The 16,998-nt window shown below is 42.2% G+C and overlaps 1 protein-coding gene across 1 annotated transcript in view; it reads right to left on the bottom strand.

The window, feature by feature from the left end:
- Positions 1-16,998, bottom strand: part of MRS2 (magnesium transporter MRS2) — a 460,047-nt gene that overhangs the window by 267,443 nt on the left and 175,606 nt on the right. The window lies entirely within an intron of this gene.

Raw genomic sequence — 16,998 nt, 5'->3', positions numbered from 1 at the left:
CTTTTTCTGCCTAGGCACATAGATCGGTTTCTCCAGACATGATTAATATTTGATCTAACTTCCTCATACCTAATCCCTCTAACTGTTTATAGCCACTGCATTTCAGTTCCCATGAGTCTTGCATGCTTTTTTTAGATGAATGTTTATTCACTGCATTTCTGAACAATATTTCTGCTGCTTTGATGTTTCCCAAATGGATTGGTAAGGCTGCTGAAGTGGCTGACCCAAAGTCACAGCAAGCCTGAGGCTAGCACCTGGGTGTCAGTAGCCATGCTGCTTTTCTCCTGTTCCTGGTGTACAGGATAACAGAGGGTCCTGCAGCTGCAGGGGTCTTTTGATAGTATCTGCAACAGCAGCAGTGAGTCCTTGGCTTTAGTGGGGCCTGGTCAACTGAAACAGCTGTTGCAGGATCTCCTTCAGACTGTTGTTGGCTATTTAATACTCCACCAAGACAGAGTACAGAACTACAGGTTGGCTACTGAAGTAGATGGGAATAGATTTTCAAATCAGAGATGAAGAAAGATAAAAGCTGTAATAGCATTTCTTTGTCCGTGTCAGTTTGAAAGCAGGCACAACTATAAGGAAGACTGAGATTTTGTAGGGCACCTAAGGACATAGTTGTGGTTTTCAGCTGAGACTCAGCAATAAAATGAGAAGTGGAGTAGAGGGGATTCTGTTAAACTGACTTGCACGGGAGTCGTGGCCAGTCAGCTGTGGGAATGAGGCGCAAGTAAGTGATGAGAGGGCAAAAATGGACGAGGAGGAGCTGACAAACTATGGGAACAAACGTGAAAAATGCAGGGTTGGAGAACAACTAGACAGCTAGATGGTTTAAAGCTGTCCACGTTCAGATGTTAAGACCCTTTGCAGACATTGACGACCCTTCCAACATTCAGTCCTTGGTCAGAAAGAAGGAACTTTTATTTTTATGCAAAATGAGTAAGTAACTGGCTAATCCTCTGTTTCTTCTGTTGTCCTCTGTCTCGGAGCTAGCAGTAGTAAAGATCAAGAGGAAAATATTTGATCAAGTCACTGGTCTATTAATTGTAATGCATGTTTGAGCAACAGGTAGTAGTGCTGACTGCATACAGTTGCAAAAATTAAGTGTTCTTAGAACTGTACGCTGTGAGAGAGGGTAGATGCCTGACAAATGCAAAACTTTTCCTGTCTTCTGCAGAACTGTGTAGATTATGTATAGCAACACAATATTATTCCTGGCAAAATATTCCTGTTAAGATATTGCTCCTTGTAAATCATCAGAGAAGGTGAGAAACAAATGCTTGTGCTGCTAAGACAAGCTACACAGGCCCTGCTTAAGAAAATGTTGCTCTAAAACATCTTGACGCATTCAGGAAATTTTAAGTTGCTTTGTACCTTGTGCAGTATAGACATTAATAGTATTTTGGGGGTGATACCCTCTTGTATAAAAACATCAGCTTTCTCAGCTTATCCTAGTGGAATCTGTGTGCTACAGTTGTGCCTTCAACTTGGCTGTTGCAGGGGTCTCTGCCTCTGTTCAGATTCCTTCCACTCGCAGTTACCCTTCTCCACTGGAGGAGGAGCTGTTTGCAGAAACAAGCTCGCCTTCTCCACCCTCCAACCTCTCCCTAGTCGTCAGGGCTGTAAAAATCCATAAACAAAGCACTGCCTGCTGATTTCAAACCTGCTACATGCAGCACACCAGCAGCCACCCTTGATGCAAGATGTTTTAGCTCCAGCTGATAATTCTGCTCCATTGATTTATGCATGTGATTTGGGCAGAAGCTCTGTCTGCATTGCATATATGGGCTAGCTCCCTCTCAAGAGCTGTCAGAGCACTGGTGCAGAACAGCAACGGATGTTGTGCCTCTTTTTCGATACCTTTTCTTAAATAATAACAAATTCATTTTCAGGATAGAAACCAAACCTGTTAGCACCCTGTTGATGGGTTTTGAGTGGCCTTATGAGGCAAAGTATATACTGCCTGAGTTCTTCCCGCTCTGTCTCTTTCCAGCTCTTCCCCTAAGCTGTAGTAGTAATTGTTTGTTTGGGATGCCTGTGATAATCATAACATAAAAAGACATCACTTTCACTTACAGAAGAGCTCCCTTATCTCCCAGCAGGATGAAGCCCAGAGTCCAAGTGCCTCAACCACTGTCACAAGGTTGGCTATCCAAGAACAATCGATTTCTAAATGTGCCTGAACCTTGGGTGACCTGAGATATAGCAGCAAGTATTACAAGCTGGGACATCTGGTGGAAAATAAAACTTCTTTTTAAATTTGTTTTTACATGAAGCAGCTGTACTTGAGCAGATAACCAGGGGCTGTACAATCAGAGTGTGAATAGCTGAATTAGCAAATTATATTAGGCTTCTTAGGCACTTATTTAAATGCTGCATGCTCTTTTAAAATTTTGCTTTATTAACATATACCAAAACCACAACAGTGTTGGCATTATGGTTATTAGTGACTTATTTGCTTCATTAAAATTTACAGCACGTCTTACATTCACCATCTGGGACAGCGTCTCCCATGTTTATGGTTAAAATGTAACTTAAGGCCAGGCCTAATAGTCTGAAATAAAAGATTTTATAAATAAAACTTCCTTTAGATGTCAGTGTTACATCTTTTCTCTTGTGTGCGAACAGAATGCTTTTTTGCCCAGTGACTGTGGTGCAACTTAGTGCTAGTATACAGGCAGCTGTTTCTCAAAAGATGATATTGCATATGAGGAAAAGGTCAATCTTGCATTTGCTTGGAAAGCTGCAGCTTATGGAGTATGGCTGTGGAGGGAATTAGATTACTCAGAGGAACTTTAGGCTAAAGGACCTTCTGGGTCTAAACCCGTTATTGCAAGTAATTACTTTGGATAATCCCTTTCCAAAGAACTGGAGCAAGAATAAGGAGTGCAAGAGATATGTGAATGTGTTGAAAGGGAGCATGGCTCTGAACCCAAGCTGATGTACTGAGGAGAACTATTAGACATTCTGGGGGCCTGAAAGGGTCAAAGACAGAATAATGAAAGCCAAGAGCCTGGAGAGCAATATTCTGTCTGGCCTGAAAGGGTCAGGAACAGAATATCATGCCAACAACAAAGCTGCTCCTCCTGAAAGGGAGGTTGTGGACTATCAGGGCTCTTGGCAACATGCTTAGTTTCTCATCATTCCAGGGCCCGAGTTAAATATATTTCCAGGGCACCTGCAGGTCTAAGATAAGACCAGCACAAACAGAAGAATGTGTGAATCCTTGAACAGACACGTAGTCCCTCACTTGTAGAACTTACATAACTTGTATTCTCACGGTAAGAATAGCCGTAATGTAAACAGCGCACTCAAGCTTGGTAGAAACTGACAAGCTCTCCCAGGAGAGTATAAAAACTCTGGTTGAGGAATAAAGAATTGCTACTTGCCACCAGAGCAGTAGTCCGTCTAGTCTCTCTAAGACGTCCCTGTGAGCTGGTCTCCGTCAATGTACCTCTTCAGTTTCCGAATTTGAGTCGCCTTACTCTTAAACATTTCAAAGCATGGGCAGAGGATGATCAAGTATGTCTTTGCTGAAATGCATACATACAGCTTTTAATTCTTCCTCCCTTTTTCCACTCTTCACATACTGTTGAGTAATAAGAATGGGAAATGCGCTTTCTTGTTTATTCAGAAATGTGAAAAAGTTGTTGCGTGATGAGCGGGCAAAGTGAGGGGAGGAGGAGGAGCATATGATATACCAGTACTAAGAAGACATACCTTCTCCAGCATTTTGAGTCTGAAGTGTCAATTCAAAATTCAAAACAGTTTTGGTTTTTTTTTTTGTTTCCCCTTGGGAGGCTAAATATTGACAAGCTAATTCAGTGTTTGTTTATATCATCCCCCTCCTTTCAAAGTCTCCAAAGGAAATATCCATTCTCCACAAAACAAAATTTTGTAACAAAAGAAGTAATAAAAATTAGAGTCCTCATCAGCTCTATAAGCACTCAGATCTTAATGGGTTTACTGCCTAAAAGTGGATTTCTTCTGTGAGACTGGCTGGCACAATCAAGTATTCCAAGATCTTATGGGTTTACATGTGCACTTGTGACTTGTCCTTCACCTCATTTAGTTTTTAGGTGTGCATCTCATATAACAGAAGAGTAACAATAACTTGGATGTTACTGGAAGTCATGTCCTTGTATGTTTGTTATTTCACATGGACACCTAATTGTGACAAATATTCACAGACCCTTTAGATTTCACCATAATTTTAGAAAGGCAATTATGTGAGTAGAACTTTCTGCCTTTGCTGCTGCAACTCTCCCTTTGCTTCAAGATTAAGTCCATGTTACCTCTTTTCTTCTATAAAGCTATTGGGGCTAAAGGATGGGTATTTTTTCGTCTTTCCCTTTTTTCCTTGCATCTGACAAATAAGACTTTTCAATTGATCGTTTACAGGTGGAGCTGCCAGAACTACTTTAGAAGGGAGAAAAATATGGCTATGAACGATCAGTAACAATCTCATCTAAATTCCTGAAGTTTTTATCTTAGAATCAGATTTCCTGTCTTATTTACCTTGAAAATTCACATACAGTAAATTATGGATAAAGAAGTTACAACTGATGTTCCCCAGGGCTCAGTGCTGGGTCCAGCCCTGTTCAATGTCTTTATCAATGACCTGGATGAAGGCATTGAGTGCACCCTTAGCAAGTTTGCGGATGATATTAAGCTGGGTGGAAGCATGGATCTGCTGGAGGGTAGGAAGGCTCTCCAAAGGGATTTGAACAGGCTTGACCACTGGGCTGAGACCAGTGGCATGAATTTTAACAAGGCCAAATGCCGGGTCCTGCACTTGGGGCACAACAACCCTATGCAGTGCTACAGACTAGGAGAAGTCTGTCTAGACAGCTGCCTGGAGGACAAGGACCTGGGGGTGTTGATTGACAGCCGACTGAACATGAGCCAGCAGTGTGCCCAGGTGGCCAAGGAGGCCAATGGCATCTTGGCTTGTATCAGAAACGGCGTGACCAGCAGGTCCAGGGAGGTTATTCTCCCTCTGTACTCAGCACTGGTGAGACCGCTCCTTGAATACTGTGTTCATTTCTGGGCCCCTCATTACAAGAAGGATGTTGAGGCTCTGGAGCGAGTCCAGAGAAGAGCAACAAAGCTGGCGAAGGGGCTGGAGAATAAGTCTTAGGAGACACAGCTGAGGGAGCCGGGGTTGTTTAGCCTGGAGAAGAGGAGGCTGAGGGGTGACCTTATTGCTCTCTATAACTACCTGAAAGGAGGTTGTAGAGAGGAGGGAGTTGGCCTCTTCTCCCAAGTGACACGGGAGAGGACAATAGGTAGCGTCCTCAAGCTTCACCAGGGGAGGCTCAGACTAGATATCAGAATGAAATTTTTCAGTTTTGACATGGTCATTGGGCACTGGAACAGGTTCCCGAGGGAGGTGGTTGAGTCACCATCCCTGGAGGTTTTTAAAAGACGGGTGGATGAGGTGCTGATGGGCATGGTGTAGCGGTTGATAGGAATGATTGCACTCGATAATCCTCTGGGTCTTTTCCAGCCTAGTGATTCTGTGATTCTGTTAAGTGTGTAAAATATATATAATATTAGTTGTGCTGTGTAAATTCAAATAGGGAGCAGATTTCAAATGTAATTTCAACTTTTCTAGTTTTTGTGTAGATTGAATTCGGCTGGAAAATGAATAGTCAGTTTTTTTTGGTTTTCACCCACAGGTGTAATTTCATATGGTTTATTTTCTAGTTATAATACTTGGTTACTCCTAGTATCTACAGGTAAGTGTCAGAACTTTGGACATTTCTTTACTTCTGTGTAATTTTTATTGACACTAAAATGGTTATAAATTCTATATAAGTGGCAACATTCTTCAGCTTCTTGGTAAACAGGCTTTGTTTCCACTTCTCTTCTCCTTAGACTGCTAAAAGTGATTCTTGTTCTCCTAAGGTGACCACAGGGCACTACCAGTTTTCTTTTCTTGCAATGTTTACACTTTTTACAGTTTGAAACATGTATTTCTTGTCTTTGTCTTGTAGGTTTCTTGGCTTCTCTCAACTATCAGTTTCTCATGTTTCTCTTTAGCACTCTCTTTTTAAAGCCCTTTTTCTTTTACATCTTCCTTTCTTCTTTTCCCACTACCTACCCACAGCCCTTTTAGCTTTTCAAATACTAATTTGACCTAGAGTACAGAAAGGCCACCATCCTCGTCTTCGTATTTACCTGTGTTATTTTACAGATACTTTAATGCAATAAATCTGGCAAATGAGGGTTGTCTGTTTTTCTGTTGAGTCGGTTTGCAGGTGGGTTTTTTTTTTTTCCTCTTCCTCATGCAGTGTTAGACTGGGTGCTAAAAATATGAGAATGTTTGAGCTGCTCAGGAAGTCTTAAGTGCTCTAATGAATAAAAAAAAAATATGAAAATGAGTTTGTACTACAAAATAATTTTTAAAATCCTAATCAACATTTGATTTTTGGATATGCTGGCCCTGAATAATGCAGAAAAGGTGTGTGAAGATAAATGAAACTTTGTTTGCATGTGATGTGAAATACTACATGCTGCTAGAGACAAGTAAGTAATTAATGATAAATGATATATTTTTTATTGCTTCTGAACACTTGAGCTCTAATTGAAAACCATGCTAGGGCTTGCTCCTATTAAATGAAAGCTTAATGTTGTTCACCTGATTTATTTTAGCTGTGAAGATCAATACTTAGATACAGTTACAAGCAGAGCTGAACACTAAATTAAGTACAGGCTCATGAGAATTAACCTAGATGTTTTTACATTATGGAAATACCATTCTAACATGCTGCCCTATCTTGTGCATTTTTTAAAGCAATATTGTTAAGCTCAACAATTTTAAAGGTCTTTCTTCCCCTGGCCTGGGCAATGATTGTACCTCAGTCTTATGCCTCATAATTTGAGCCTCTGCTCTCAGTAAGCTGGACCTGAAGTATGGCTGCCTGCAGTTGAGTTGTACAACATGTTATTGCACATAAAAGATGGGAAATTCCTGTATAATCTATATTTTGAAGCAGTTATGGGAAGTGTGGGAGATGTGCAAGAGGGGGAAGATAATCTGAAAAAAGATGAAACAAATACAAGTTCACACTCATGAGTAAAACTTCCACAAGTATTCTTTTCCAAGATGGGATAATTCAAAGTGCCTGGTTGATACTTGTTCTTGTCATTCACAGAACAAAATAGAAACAGTCTTCCCATCTAGATGAATTTGAATATTACTTCAAAACAAAACAAACACCAATAAGCATCAAAACCGAAGATCTCAGTTGGCATAAACTGTCAGCCCATCCCTGGGATTTGGCAAATAAGATACTTGATAGAAGGGATGTGGGACAGAGTACAGTAGACAGTCATTCAGATGCTAGGCTTGCAAGGAGGATGATGGTGGTGTGATTTGTTCCTGAAAATGTCGTGGAAAAGATCAGCATCATCATACAATGATTTCCTTTATTATTATAAAATTTACTGACATAAAACTCAAAGGGAAGTCTTTTAACCTGTGGCAAAAAAAAAGTGGACTGTTGAAATTCCCATCTCCAGGGACAATCTAGATGGGAGGCTGCAGTAAAATGTGAATTTTCAGTTTCATACATGAATAATCCCATCTCTTTGCGACAGAGCATTTAGCAAATATTTAAAATCTAGTGTGTGACCCTAATGATCTCCCATTTGATAAAGCATGCTTTTTATGTTAGAGTTTCATTGAATGATACTGATGCTATTTTAGATTTTTTTTTTAAATCTTTCATTTTAATATTTATAATCTTATTAACTCTGGAACAATTTGTGAGTTCTGACTTGGTAAATACCTGAATACTCAAGAAATCTTGAATATAGACTTTATATCAGAATATATGTCATTCACAGGCTTGGACATCCACCTGTTCTTTTCTCATTTGTAACTATATTTTTGTTAAGTTCCCTCCCCTTATTTCTGAAGTAATATATAGTCTTTCCATTTGTAACTCACTTTTCAGTGAAAACTTTTTTTTTAGAATATAAAGCATGAATTATGTTTGGCAATGGATAAGTATAAAACTGAGGGAGATATTAATTTTATAATCCTTTAAGCCCACTTTGGTATTACAGAAAGCACTGACTGATATATACTACTTTTTTCCAAACTGTGTAGTATTTACTTGATGTGCTCCAAAACCCTCAGTTTCCATCTTCATGTGAACACTAAGTTTAGAGGCAGAGGGAGAAGCAGGGAGGAACAACTATATGGAATAAAATCAGACTGGACCTGACCCCTTGTCCTCTTTATTGATGTAGAATAGGAGCCAGGAGGCTTCAAGTTCCTCCTGTGACTGCCAGGATTGTGAGCTTGGACAAATAATTTCGCTGCTCAATGTTTCTCATCTTCCACTTTTTCTCTGTTTCCTTTATTTGGACTACAAATTCTTTGGTGAAGAGATGCTGCTTATTTATTTCAGAATTGCATATGCATACAGAGGCAAAGTTTCCCCAGTATCAAAGGTGACTGCTGCGTGTACTGCTCCTTCATAGATGTAAAGTAAATAGTTTTATCTTACACCTGCCATGAACTGCTGACATACTCCTTCAGTTGTGGCTGTTTTATGCCCTTTAAAATCTCCTGTATGTTTCTTTAATATTCAGGTTTTAAGAAGTCTTTTCAGCTGATATATTAGCTTATTTTTTCCTGAAAGTTCCAGAGCTGTTCTGCCATTAAACAGGTTAAGAAAGGAATTATGAGCTTCTACTGAATTCCCAGTACTGAAGGGCCTTGCAAGAAGCTCATATTTTTTACAAAAGAAAACAAACCAACCCTCACTGCCTTGAGGATCTTATTCTTTTGGAAAATTTACATCTTTCAGCAATTTGTAGTGATATTCAAAACTCAGATATAGAAGGACCAAGGCACAGAAGCTGTATCATGGAAGACTTCGAGAGAAAGACTACTCAGTTTTCAGAAGTTCAGAGGAGTCCAGAAAACAGCAGGCTGCTTAAGGTCTGAGGTGATATTCTGGTTGAAGTCAATGGGAATTTTGCAACAAAGATACAACAATTAAAGATCACTCTCATCAGCCATTTTTTTTTCCTTAAAGTGGTATTTACATACCAACAGAATGTGTGGTCTGGTGCATGGGGAAAATGTATTTGCCTGTTACACAGACATATTCTCCTCTTCCCTGTCTTCATTGCACCATCCATCTACCTATTTCTTCAGAACAGTGGTTTCTCCATACTATACAGTTAATTTTTTTCACCTGTTAAGTTTTTGAAAGAATTATACCCTCTATTACGAATGCACTGTTATCTCTGAGTAATAGAAGAAAGACACATTTAGCCAACTTTTTATCCATGACAAATAGTTCCATAGTTAACGGTGGCTTGGAGACCAGTGCTACTTTTGACTTTTCCTCATCGTATAGCTTTTTTTCCCCCATTTTCAACCCCATTTTACCCTTTACTGTAGGGCCTTTGAGATTGGATGGGAAAAAATAAATTGTGAGGTTCTTGGCCATTATTGTAAAATGAAATCTTGGAGAGCTTTATGGGGTCTACCAGCAGCTGTTAATGAGACTTTATTAACCTTGGATAATGTAGCATGAAATATTATGGTATAAATAAATGTGGTGCCATGCCCAAGCTGCCTAATAAGTGGCATGATAGAGGGGATTGTGTGCCTAGGGGGTTGTGACATAGAGCCTTTACTGTCTAAGTCACTATTTAAATTCATCGAGGGCTGGCAGTGACTGAAGGCCTTTATTACCCAACGGCTCTTAAATAGGCTATGTGAAATAAATTGGAGGTCTCGGTTCATTTCCTTAGGGAAAGAGGTCTATGTTCCAGCAAGGCTCAGCACAGGAGCTGCACTTGGAGAGAACATGGCCACTGAGTGGCTCTTTTGCTTCATACGCTGTCCCCTTGTTCAGGACTCCAAACAATTGCCATACTGTGGTATAAAAATTAATAGTATTTGTTCTTGCAGAGGCTCATTCTTTGGATGAGCAAAAAACTTTGTTTCAGAGCATTACCAATAATATCCTCTACAGGCTTCTCCATACCCTGCTCTGATACATTAATGTGGTATTTAATAGTACTCTTGTTACAAATAGATGAGATAACTTATGGAAATAGGTATAGCAATGGTAAATATAATGAAGAACGAGGTCCTTTGTAATTATTAAATTCAGTTAAAAGGAATGATGATTTTTTAGAAACTCTTCCTTGGTAGTGAGGAAGAAGACAGGCAGGTTGTTTCTAACATTTAAGTGGATTATCATCATCTAGTCTAGTTAAGTGGCATGTTATTCATCTTTAATAACCTGGAAAAATGAATTTGCAATTGTATAAATGATTGATTAACGATTTTTTCAACAGCCTTATCTCAAGAGAATTAAACATATAAACCTGCAAGGAAACTAGTTTAAATTTAAAAAAGGAAAAAAACAAAAAGGAAGATGTATGAATGGACTGTCTACCCAAGAAATTTAGAAGTAAAACTGAAAATATTTGAAAGAAAAGGGAGTGTCTCCCCTCCAAAAATTATGATTTCTTCCTTTTCAATCATGCTGACCTTTGTAATGTCATCCTAATTTTTTTTGTTTTCAAGTAGTCTGTGGCAAACATCATGCTAACATCTTCCTCTTAGAATCATAGAATCATAGAATAACCAGGTTGGAAGAGACCCACCAGATCATCGAGTCCAACCATTCCTAACAAACACTAAACCATTCTCCTTAGCACCTCATCCACCTGTGCCTTAAACACCTCCAGGGAAGGGGACTCAACCACCTCCCTGGGCAGCCTGTTCCAGTGCTCAGTGACCCTTTCCGTGAAGAATTTTTTCCTAATGTCCAGCCTAAACCTCCCCTGGTGGAGCTTGAGGCCATTCCCTCTTGCCCTGTCCCCTGTCACTTGGGAGAAGAGGCCAGCACCCTCCTCTCTACAACCTCCTTTCAGGTACTTGTAGAGAGCAATGAGGTCTCCCCTCAGTCTCCTCTTCTCCAGGCTAAACAACCCCAGCTCTATCAGCCACTCCTCGTAAGACCTGCTCTCCAGCCCCCTCACCAGCTTTGTTGCTCTTCTCTGGACTCGCTCCAGAGCCTCAACATCCTTCTTGTAATGAGGGGCCCAGAACTGAACACAGTATTCGAGGAGCGGTCTCACCAGTGCCGAGTACAGAGGGAGAATAACCTCCCTGGACCTGCTGGTCACGCCGTTTCTGATACAAGCCAAGATGCCATTGGCCTTCTTAGCCACCTGGGCACACTGCTGGCTCATGTTCAGTCGGCTGTCAACCAACACCCCCAGGTCCCTCTCCTCCAGGCAGCTTTCTAGACAGACTTCTCCCAGTCTGTAGCACTGCATAGGGTTGTTGTGCCCCAAGTGCAGGACCCGGCATTTGGCCTTGTTAAACCTCATGCCATTGGACTCTGCCCAGCGGTCCAGCCTGTTCAGATCCCTTTGCAGAGCCTCCCTACCCTCCAGCTGATCGACACTTCCAGCCAGCTTAGTGTCGTCCGCAAACTTGCTAAGGGTGCACTCAATGCCTTCATCCAGGTCATTGATAAAGACATTGAACAGGGCTGGACCAAGCACTGAGCCCTGGGGAACCCCACTTGTCACTGGCCTCCAGCTGGATTTCACACCATTTACCACCACACTCTGGGCCCGGCAATCCAACCAGTTTTCCACCCAGGAGAGTGTGCACCTGTCCAGGCCAGAGGCTGACAGTTTCTCAAGCAGAATGCTGTGAGAAACTGTGTCAAAGGCTTTACTGAAGTCCAGGAAGACCACATTCACAGCCTTTCCCTCATCCAGCAGCCGAGTCACTTTGTCATAGAAGGTGACCAGGTTAGTCTGGCAAGACCTGCCTTTCATGAACCTGTGTTGACTGGGCCTGATCACCCGGTTCTCTTACATGTGCTTCATGATAGCACTCAAGATCACCTGCTCCATGACTTTCCCTGGCACTGAGGTCAGACTGACAGGCCTGTAGTTTCCTGGGTCCTCCCTGTGACCCTTCTTTTAGATGGGCACAACATCAGCAAGCCTCCAGTCCAGTGGGACTTCCCCAGTCTTCCAGGACTGTTGGAAGATGATGGAAAGGGGTTTGGCCAGCACATCCGCCAGCTCCTTCAATACCCTTGGATGAATCCCATCCGGCCCCATAGACTTGTGGGTGTCTAGTTGGGCTAGCAAGGCTCTGACCACCTCCTCTTGGATGCCGGGAGCCTCATTTTGCTCCTCTAGCTCCTGGGTTTGTGCACAGATGGAATGACTTTCTTTCAATTAAAGACTGAGGCAAAGAAGGCATTAAGTACCTCAGCCTTTTCCTCATCCCCTGTCACTGTTGTTCCTTCTGCGTCCAATAGGGACTGTATGGTCTCCCTAGTCCTCCTGTTATTATTTATATATTTATAGAAGACTTTTTTGTTATCTTTCACAGACTTTGCCAGTCTGATTTCTAGTTGAGCCTTAGCCCTTCTGGTTTTTTCTCTACACAGTCTCACTTCCCTCCTGTAGTCCACCCAAGAGGCCTGTCCCCTCTTCCAGAGCCCATAAACATTTCTCTTCTTCTTGATATCCCTCAAGATCTCTCTGTTCAACCAAGCTGGCTTTCTCCCCTGCCGGCTTTTTTTCCGGAACATGGGGATGGCTTTCTCCTGAGCTGCTAGGATTTCCTTTTTGAAGAGCTCCCAGCCCTCCTGGGCTCCCTTGCCCTTAAGTACTGTCTCCCATGAGACTTTGCCAACCAGCCTTCTGAAGAGATCAAAGTCTGCCCTCTGGAAATGTAATGCTACCGTCCTACTAACAACCCTCTTCACTTCATCTGGAACAGAAAACCCTATCATCTCATGATCACTTTGTCCTAGGCGTCTACCTACTGCCACAACCCCCACATGGCCTTCTCTGTTCACAAATAGCAGGTCCAGGAGGGCACCTTCCCTTGTTGGTTCATTCACCAGCTGTGCAAGGAAGTTGTCTTCCACGCACTCCAGGAGCCTCCTAGACTGCTTCCTTTCTGCTGTATTGTACTCCCAGCAGATATCAGGAAGATTGAAGTCTCCCACAAGAACGAGAGGCATTGATCTAGAGATTAACCCCAGCTGTTTGTAGAAGAGCTCATCAGCTGCTTCTTCTTGGCTGGGTGGTCTGTAACAGACTCCCATCACAAAATCTACTTTCTTATGGGCTCCTCTGATTTTAACCCACAGGCACTCAATCTCCTCATCGCCACAATCCATCTCAATGGAGTCCAAGTCCTCCCTTACAAAGAAGGCTACCCCGCCTCCTCTCCTACCCTTCCTATCCCGCCTGAAGAGTTTGTACCCCACCATAGCCGTACTCCAGTTATATGAGTTGTCCCACCACGTTTCCGTGATGGCAACAACATCATAGGCTCCTTGCCCTATGACAGCTTCCAGCTCTTCCTTCTTGTTCCCCATGCTGCGTGCATTGGTGTAAATGCACTTCAGCTGAGCTGCCAAGCCTTCATCCCTCTTAGAGGGAACAGAGTTCATTCCCAATTGCCTGGTAACTGGAGTAGCTACTGCCAGAGTGCCCATATCTCCCTTAGCACCCCGAGGTGTGTTCTCCCCCACTTTCTGTGTGGTGATGTATTGGTGGTCCTCACCAGCACACCCTCTCCCAATCACCATTGCCCCACGTCCAGACTCATTCCTGTCTAGCCTGGGCTCAACCCCCTCCCCCTTCACATCTAGTTTAAAGCTTGGTTTATGAGCTTAGCTAGGTTTCTAGCAAGGGCTTTAGTCCCCCTAGGAGACCCACGTGTCCCATCCTTAGCAAGAAAGCCTGGGGGTGCGTGAGCCATCCCATGATCAAAGAATCCAAAGCCCCTCTCCTCACACCAGGCTCGGAGCCAGGCATTAATCGAATTCTTCTTCCTGGCTTCCCGCTCCTCTCTATTCAGCCATGGGATGGAGCAGAATACTATTTGTGCCCCAGAGCCCTCCACCATTTTCCCAATGGCCCTGAAGTCATTCTTGATGGTTTTGGCCTTTTTGTTTACTAGATCATCATTACCAGTTTGGACTACTATCAGAGGATAGTAGTCTGTCTCATGGACCAGGGAAGGAAGTTTTCTAGCTATCTCCTTCACTGATGCCCCTGGTAAGCAGCAGACCTCTCTGTGAAGTGGGTCCGGTCTGCAAATGGGTCCCTCCGTTCCTTTTAGGAGGGAGTCTCCTACAACAATCACCCTCCTCTTCTTCTTGATGGAGGATGTTTTTATCTTTTTCTGAAGATGGTGCGGCCTAGGGTAGGATTCTGGGCTGTGGGAACCATCATCCTCATCCTCAGGGTTAGATTCCACCTGGAGCACCTGGTACTTGTTCACCAGGAGGATCTGGGGTTTTGGTGTCTGGGTGAGGGGAACTGGTTTCTTTCGTCTGGCAGGAACTTGCTGCCATTCCCCATCTCTTTTAACCCCAACCTTGCAGTTTGCAGGTGGACGGTGTTTGGACACACCAGCTCCAGCAGGCTGCTGAGTTAGTGAGAGGGCACTGTGCCACTGGTCTATCTCCCTCTCACACTCCGTGATGGTCCTCAGCCTCTTTACCTCCTCCCTTAACTCCTCCACCATGTGAAGGAGCTCCCCCACTCGAGCACAGCTCTTGAAGAAAAGTAAACAGAAACAGGTTTAGAACTTTTAGTTTGAAATGTCATTGAGTATGTAGATTTAAAAAATTCTAAATATAAAATTGTTGCCCAAAAATATTTGCCTTTGAAACTTCTTTTTTTCTTTTTTACAGGGAATAAAATTTCACTAAAATATCAAATGGCAGAAATTTGTAGATTATTGTACCATTAAAAAAAAAAGAAAAGAAAAAAGAATGGAGAACAACATACACCACTCTTGGAAGTGAATGTAGTGCCATAGTACCAAGTCCTAGCATTATACCCTAGGACTAGTGTATAACAATATTTTCTTAAATATTATTTATCAGTAGTATACGGAGATGTAGAACAAGATTATGGTGGCATTTTTTCTGTGCTCTCATTCTTCAGCAAGTCTTGTGATAAAATGTACAAAGTAAGCCTAAAGGGTAATAAGTCCTGGTGGACTTCAGGGTCGCTTAGGTTCTACCATGAAAATGCTGTCAATTAATCTCAAAATAGGACAGCAGACAATTACTAGATAAAAATAATCTATCAACCTCCTCAAATAAAAATACCCACAAATCCTTCCAAACATCTGGCTTTCCTTACTTGGAGAGGAAGTAAACGGTTTGCCTTTACTTATTTATTTCCCTGCTCCTTTCAAATCAAGACTATAGACCTGACCAGGAGACCTCAGCTGGGGCTTAATTAGAGGAGTATGGACTGAGAAATGACAGTTTCAGTACTGTTATGCTGCTGTGCCACAGCCTTTACTTCTGTTTCTGCTGTAAGTATAATTAATACATATCCTATACCTAGTCTTAATAGTGGCAGCAACTCTAGCGTGGAGACATTACTGCTTTGTGGCCCAGAGAGAATGCTTATGCATTTCTGGGCTTGGTGTCATCCGTCAGGAAGATTGGACTTGTCTGTGTGAAGGGGCATTATGCAGGCAGTTAAGGCAGTTGTTTCCACCTGTCTTGTTGGAAAGTGATCATTTTTCAGAAATATATTAGATACATTGCCTCTTTTTTTCAGAGCTCTATTGCTCTTTCTCTCCTCATGTATTAACTAGGGTACCATTATGGCATTCCAAGTTTCTGCAGAAGTCACAGGGAATCTTTTATTATGTCTCATTGGCTATATTTTCTTCATCTGGGACCCAAAAGGCAGAATATTTTCTTCCTGATGTAGAACAGCAGCAGCTGCAGAGCACCTGCCAAGCCACAGTAAATGGCAATGTAGCATGGTCTGTGATACTAATGAAAGAGCAGTCTCTGGGAGCCACTTTGACTTCTTTGGAGGTAAATCAGCCACAAAGCTCTGAGCCTTATTCCCTTATTTGTCTCTCAGCAGAGAGCAGGAGGTATGTGTCTGTTAACTTACCTGTTTTTTCCTGATACAGTGTCAGTAGTTGACTCACAATATAGATCTTGTAGCAAGGAGGGACTTCTCACCAGGCTGGAAGAGTTCTTTAAGTGAGTGGTTGATTGGTTGGGTTTTTGTCACACCCCGGCAAAGTGAAATGTGTCTGCCTTTGGAAAGCTTTGCAAATGACAAGCAAGACTAGGAGCCACTGATGTGGGTGTGAGAAGGTCTGGCAGAAGGCTAGAAGTTTAATTCACAGGATTTATGTTTTTGAGGCAACCAAAACCTACCATACAAAGGGTGAGTTGTTGTTGCCTGAGGGAGAAGACGAGTTTGTTCAGCTTTAAACTATGGTTACTGTAGAAGGAGCTGGGTTTGGAGATGTAATGGGTGGGTACTTAGACACCGGGTAGCTGCTAACAACGGAGAAACATTGAAATGCTTTTAGAAGATAAATAGAAGAAACTCTCTTTATTTAGCTTGATTTTTATTTGTCCTCCTTCTCTAACACTCCTGCTGTCCAAATTCTCACTGAGAGCAGGATTAGCATCTAACCAGGGATTTTTCTGTATAAAATGAAGTAGAGTTGTGAACAACCACCTTTTCCCCAGCTATCCTCACAGCCCAGGTGTGAAGGAATGGTGAAAGGAAGATAGATGCACATGTGTGCTCAAGGTAAAAGCTATGGCAGTGTTTCTGTCCCACTTTAATAAAGAGAACATTGCTGGCTCACGCTGTTAAATGCACGTTCATAAATTGTGCATGAAATTACACCATTTGTATGCAAAGTTGGACATATGGCTGGAATAACTGCCAAGATACCCTGGTGATAAGCACAATGTGTGTGCCTAGACAGAAGCTGATTGAAGTTGGTAGACAAACTACTGCATTACATCTCTCTCAACTGTAAACAGGACAACCTTAAAATACACTCCCATGTATTTATTCTATGCTGTTGCACCAAAAACTAGTCCTGAAAATATGTAGGATTTTTGGTAGAAGTATATAGTATACATATAAAAACAAATAAGTCTCATTACTCACACTAAG

This window comes from Phaenicophaeus curvirostris, chromosome 3, assembly GCF_032191515.1.
Source record: "Phaenicophaeus curvirostris isolate KB17595 chromosome 3, BPBGC_Pcur_1.0, whole genome shotgun sequence".
Taxonomy (NCBI): Eukaryota; Metazoa; Chordata; class Aves; order Cuculiformes; family Cuculidae; genus Phaenicophaeus; species Phaenicophaeus curvirostris.
Note: the sequence above shows the minus strand (reverse complement) of the source record. Positions and strands in the feature narration are given on the sequence as shown.